Here is a 6,971-nt window from a genome sequence, read left to right as displayed (position 1 = left end):
ACCATGAAAGGTGGGGGTCACCCTTGGACCACGTGCCCTCTCCTCTGTCCATCTAAAAGCAAACCCCTATGACGCTCCTTCTGGTCCTCACCCTTGTCTGTTACATGTTCCCCTCTTCTGTCTTTTTCTAATTATTTCCGTTTCTCTCTGACTATCCTGTCTCTATTTCTCTCTTTTTATTTATTTATCTCTCTTTCTTTTACTCTCTTCTCCTCTCCTCTCTCTCTCTCTCTCTCTCTCTCTCTCTCTCTCTCTCTCTCTCTCTCTCTCTCTCTCTCTCTCTCTCTCTCTCTCTCTCTCTCTCTCTCTCTTTCTCTTACCCTGACTATCATCCCTCTCTATCAGCGTGGCATGCAAAAAGAAAACTAATGCTGGAATGTTCAACATTTTGAGGAATTTTCCTTTCCCTGTGCAATTGAGCAGAAATGGACGAGAATTCATGAGCTTGTTAGAGTTTATCTCGGGAATTGAATGACAAATATGAACAATCGGAATTATTTTGAACAGATTATAGTGGTAAACCGATAGTTTGTTAGTAGTTCTTTCAATATAAGATGTAAGTCCTGTAAATTCTTTACAGGAAATTTTCAGAAGCAGGTGTGTATGTTTTATTTACACTGATGTGTAAAAACCAAAAAAACCCAAGCTGAAGATTAGCCCTCTACACCCCTCTTCTCCTCCCCACAGAGACACCACATGACCTTCTCTGAACGACAAGATCCCACTCACCCGTAGCCCGCGCCTTGATGGGCTGATTCATCACCTCGCCGTGTCTTATCTATGCCATCGCAGCAATCTACATTCTCCCTGAGAATTTGATATGACCCAGAGTGCAGTGCAGAAAAGATGGGAGTAGAAAGGTGTGTGTGTGTGTGCATGTGCATGCTTGTATGGGGGGTACTTTTGTGCACATAGGCAAAAGTCTATACTAGTATAGATTTAAAGGCACAGCTTCAGCAGTAAAAGCCATTAGCCAAAGGAGTATAAAAGTGTTTTACCTCTGTGAAGGTCAACTTTGAAATATATTTGAAGTATTACATACAGTCTTGCATGAACCACTTATCCCCAAAAATAAATATCAAGTCAGACCTTAATTCCAAAGCAACGCTCTGAAGGGTTTCAAACATTTTCACAGTCTCAAATTTTCAAAGCCAATTCGTGTTTTATACTTTCTTCAAAACATTTTTACAACATGATATGCCTCTCCTGCAATGTGTGTGAGGGAAAAATAAGACTGTTGAAACCAGTCAATCAAAAGTGTCCTCCAAGACTTGCATATGCTTGCCCTGGCTCGTTTTCAGAGCAAGAGAGCGGCAAAGGGGCTGCTGATAGACTGTGTGCATCATCTGGACAGGAAGCAGTGAAAAATACATGTCTATCCTTAAAGTTACTGCACCACTCACTATATTTCAACAACTTGTTCAGTTCACAGAAATACGTTAGCTGCTCACAGGTCTGTAATTGTGTGATACAGTAACTTCAACACAACCTCTTTGGACCATGCCTGGTCTCACTTTAGAGAGGACAGGACAATGTGTGTGTATGTCTATATGGAGAATCAACTTGTCTATATGGAGAATCAAATACCTTTGTGGAAACATCAATGGCCAATACATATGATAGAACAATAAAACACTTTCTTAATCTTTCAGGTTACACGTGCCCACAGGGCTGACACAATTGTTTGCTTTTGTCATTAAACCCCTGATCTGTGGTAATAACCCTACAATTTAAAAGGAGGGGCTGATGGAAGTGTAACTGCAGGCTGCAGAAAGCTGAAAGAGGCTGGTCAGGTTGGTTGTGAACCGGTTTCCGTGGAGAATTGTTAGTCTATTATGGTCTGGCATAAGTTCAAACCTCTCTGGTGGGGCAACCTCAAATGTTATTTTTCTAAAACCAACCATTCCCCCATGTTAAAGCTTCTTTTAATTCTGCAGATTGATCATTTACAGATTTCACAGACCAGGACAAGGGCACATTTATGGGTGGGTCTCTTCTCTGAAGTGAAGAGACTGTACAGTACAGTACGTGACTTCATGGGTCATACTTGTTTGTTTTCTTTACATATTGATGTTGTGAATCTAGCGTGTTCATACAACTCTGGTACGCATCCAAATTGTAAAAAGAAATTACTGCCATGATCATCATTACCGTGATTATAATTTTCATCATCATCATCTTAGCAACTGTTATTTGTACGATATGAAAGAGAAAGGATTCCTCTAATCTTTAGTCAACATGTTTTTCCAACCAGCATTCATCCTTGACTAACAATGACCCACTTGTTGGATGTCGTTCATTAGTCCTTGCAGTTTCAAAGAGCGAGACAAGCTCTGGCTACATTCCTCTCTACCTTCTGCCAGGTAAAGACGATTTTAGCCTACTTTTTCACCGTCTCTCCATTTGATGTAATAATTGTCTCCCTCGTCAGGAGAAGGTCTGGGACACTGGCTCTTCAGGGAGAGAAACTTGGACCTGAAGCTTCATCTCTTTGGAGGTTTTCAAAGGATGTGCCGTCAGGTTCTGCTCTGTGGCATATGGGGACACTGAATACCTCCATAAAAAAAGAGATAATTGCTGAGACTCAGTTGTTGAAAACAGTTTCCTAACCTACAGATAGATACATGGGAGAGTGGTACTCTCTCCTTGAGTTTAATTTAAAAAAAAAAACTTTATTTCATAGACACAAATCCTTGACCAAACCTATGATTACTGTATCTTTGTCCCATATAAGGAACCGGCTTCAGAAGTGTAAAGATGGTTACCTCAAAATTAAAATGATGCAATCTCGGAATACAAAGCTTTTGTCTGGAGTTTCTTCACAATAGAATTCTTAAAATTGCAGTAATGAGCATAAATTAAGTGTATAGTCACTCAGTAGTAACTGTACAGGATGGCAAGTTTTTTCCTGGTCATTGGACAAAACTTACAATAAACAATTTCAAATGATTTTATTACAGACCATTTCAGACAACATTACTAAATTTGGGTAAAATAAAAACACACTAGTAATGAAGCAGTCAAATACTACACACTACACAGAGGAAGAAAATAAACACAACATTAAATCCCCTAATCACAACCTCATCACGGTGGTACATAAAACAAATGCTTTATACTACTAAATTCTTGTTCCACAGGTTGTCTTATACCTTTACTTCACCCCAGCTTACCTCGCCTCCTGTCATAACAGTTGCTGTCCCGCAATACGTACTTATCCTGCCTGCATGCTGTCCATGGGTGATGGCAGTTGCTTCCACAGGTGGTTTCTATTTTCCCATCCATACATTGCCATTGCTCATCAGCCAGGATGTTCATGAGGCATAGAAAACATACTGTAGCTTTGTTAGTATGAAAAAATAACATTCATGAAATCATTATTGCTAAGCTGGTTCCGAGTATATCTACTTGACAAAAACATGAACGTGCGTGTGTGAAAGAAAATATTTTGCAGGAATTCATCATATGGGCCATTGATATTGATTTGCTATTGAAGTATAACCATTGCTTGTCAACATTTGTGTGTGTGTGTGTGTGCATTGGTCAATGAGTGAGTCTGTGCATACTTTCGTGGGGGCAGGCCAGGGGAATTGAATGGATATGAGGGGGTTCTTGGCAAGCATGTCCAGGCTTGGTTGAAGCCCTGTCTGTCCCTACTCTTTATAAACATGTCAGGCATTTCACCACCAGTATGACTGAGCTAAGGTTCCCCATTCCAGGTTTGACGGTTAGATCAGAATGACACCATCATGAGTCACATGCTACATGCCACTTCAGATACTTTCTCACATGCATTACTACGCAATTATTAATGTGCATCTTCTCAGACAATTAATGGGCAACAAAAACATATTGTGTTTACATAGCAAATCTCTCAATAAGGAATGTTCATTTTTTAAACTGTAGCCAGAAAATATGATGTGGAGTAGCATTATACCGATTTACATTGACTTGAACCCTCACTTACCGTTGGTTTGGACTTTATTTATTTATTTACTTATTTATTTATATTTTGAGGTTAAACTGTTGACTGCGTCTCTGTGACACTACACTTCATGGAGGTGAGACGTCTAGTTGATTAATCCACGTGTCGGGACAAACAGGTCTCCATTATACAGACACTGGACTTAACTTATGCAGCTTTCAACAAATCTGCACCATGACAGACGACCACAGGCAGGAATACACACGCGTTTGCAGGAAGTCAGTGGTTCTCTTATGAGAAACGTGAAAGTGTGGCTCTGGCTGAAATACACTGAGAACACCCAAAACAAACCCACTTCCAGGCCCAACTGGCATCCACACCACGGTAGAAATAAGGGAAAGTATTTATGAGTTTCTGGCAGTGGTTCACTAAGGTTCATACAGATACAAGGCTGGATGTTTGTTTCATGACTCCTTACATCCAGATTCAGAAGCCAGCCACAGCCTGCACGTAGGGTTAGGCCTACTGCAGGCTGAAGCCAGTTTCTATTTCTCCAACTCTCTGTCTCTTTGTCTCTCTCTCAAATACACACAAAATATGTTGATGTACTGCTTTGTTGTGACATCAATACTCAATCTGTCTTTAGGATTCCTATGTCAGGACTGTACTATTATGGTGCTGGTAACACTGATGGATATTGAGCTTGGCTTTTGCAGGAAGACACACGGTTCCCATAAGCCCATTAATCTTAAAAGAAGCAACTGTCAGGAAACATACACTACCCCTATCCCTGACATAGTAAAGGCCTGTCCAAGGCCTTGATTTCTGGGATGGCGGAAAACGATATCACACTGCCTCTCAATCGCAGACCTTGAATGTCTTTGTGCATGCTATCCCAATGTGACCTTGGCATTCCTATGTGTAAAGACAGCAGGGTTTAAACAAGTATCACAAAAGACACAAAACAATGTAAAACACCATTGCCTGGTTGTTTCCTAAAGCAAATTCTTTGTATAATCATAACCTTTAATTTCTGCAGGTATATACAGACAATTGTTGTGTGTCAGCTGATAACATCAAATACATAAAAAGGAAAAAAACTAACATAACAAGCAAGCAGCCCAAAAGTAAAATGCCTAGCACAAGCTTAGGCATATTTCCAAATACATTTAAGGACAGTTGCTCTGCTTCTTGGGACAAGATCCAAGTGGGGTAAACATGAGTCAGTAGCCATGTTTGGATTTTTCAACTGTTCCAAAAGTAATTAAGACCTCTCCAGGTAATTGATAACAGACCCTACACATACCACCCTAACCCAGGCATTTCACAAACACTGCCAACTAACAACAAACCTGGTCAAACCATGCCACAAAAGCTACTCAAAGCATACACAAAGAAAGATTGAGTTGTTTCTTAAACATAATTGGGGATGTACTAAGCCATTGAACTTATACTGCTGAAATTCTAAATTTTTTCTAAGAATCCTGTAACGGTTGTAATGAGGACCCAGGCGCAAAGAGATAGGCGATGCAGGATTCACAAAATAAAAAGGCTTTAATGGAGAACGTAGAAACAATGATAGACTACAAGAACCCACGTGACAGGAAACACGCTACATGAAACAACGATTGACAAAGACTGACCAAATGACAGGGACTAAATACACCAAACCAAACAAGACACAGGTGAACTCAACAACACTAACGACACCACTGAAAGACAATCGGCAAGACACAGGTGGAACCAATAAACATAGAACACAAGGAAACACTATGGCAGAAAATCTAAGACTGGGGCACGGCCGTGGGCATGACACATACCTTGGAAACGTCTTTCAACGGAGGCATGTGTTAAGTATTCTAATGGAATTCATGTCTAGGAGTAAGTATTCTAATGGAATTCATGTCTAGGAGTAAGCAATTACTAATCATCCATCCTTTTTGATCTTGTTTTTTTTCTTCTGAACTTCTCCCTTACTCTTAGATGAATACTAACACATCATGTGTGATATTTGACTCTGTTGACATGTGATGGTTTTCACTTATTCTACACCAAATTCTTAACTACAGTAGGTTATAGTTTGGATAGGACAATGGTGAGGTTTATCCCACCTTACAGACATAACGTTTAAGAACCAACGTGATTGAAAAAAAGTTTTATACACGTTTACACAATTACACAACTGTAATCAAGATTGTTAATTATTTGTGAATCAAAAGTCATGCATTATGTTATTAAACATGATACAAACATACAAAACATCTGGACCAAGCACACCACAATTTGTTGAATTTGATTTTCAAAAAATATCAATTCAATTGATGATAATGCCTCTCTGTATGTGACGAAATTTGGAGATTTCCAAAGTTCACATAACTTCTAACTAATTCATTTGGAGCTTGTCCTCCATCATTATTTGTCAGCCTGGCGGATCATGATGTGAAGGTTTTTTTTTATGGTGAAATGTCAAGATGGTAATTTAGTGTCTAGTGTCTATAGAATGGAGCGCGAGGTCGACAGGCGGATCGGTGCGGCGTCCGCAGTGATGCGGGCTCTGCATCGGTCCGTCGTGGTGAAGAAGGAGCTGAGTCGAAAGGCGAAGCTCTCTATTTACCAGTCGATCTACGTTCCTACCCTCACCTATGGTCACGAACTATGGGTAGTGACCGAAAGAACGAGATCGCGAATACAAGCGGCCGAAATGAGCTTTCTCCGTAGGGTGTCCGGGCTCTCCCTTAGAGATAGGGTGAGAAGCTCGGTCATCCGGGAGGGGCTCAGAGTAGAACCGCTGCTCCTCCGCGTCGAGAGGAGCCAGCTGAGGTGGCTCGGGCATCTGATTAGGATGCCTCCTGGACGCCTCCCTGGTGAGGTGTTCCGGGCACGTCCCACTGGGAAGAGGCCCCGGGGAAGACCCAGGACACGCTGGAGGGACTATGTCTCTCAAATGTCAAGATGGTAATTTAGTGTCTAGTGTCTATAGAAAGTAATGTCTCACTCATTGTGGACAAGACAATAGACAGAAATTAAAATGTGTTCAAATCAGAAA

The sequence above is a fragment of the Hypomesus transpacificus genome, chromosome 3 (assembly GCF_021917145.1).
Source record: "Hypomesus transpacificus isolate Combined female chromosome 3, fHypTra1, whole genome shotgun sequence".
NCBI classification, from domain to species: Eukaryota; Metazoa; Chordata; class Actinopteri; order Osmeriformes; family Osmeridae; genus Hypomesus; species Hypomesus transpacificus.
The sequence above is the reverse complement of the archived record's forward strand: the minus strand, read 5'-3'. Positions refer to the sequence as shown.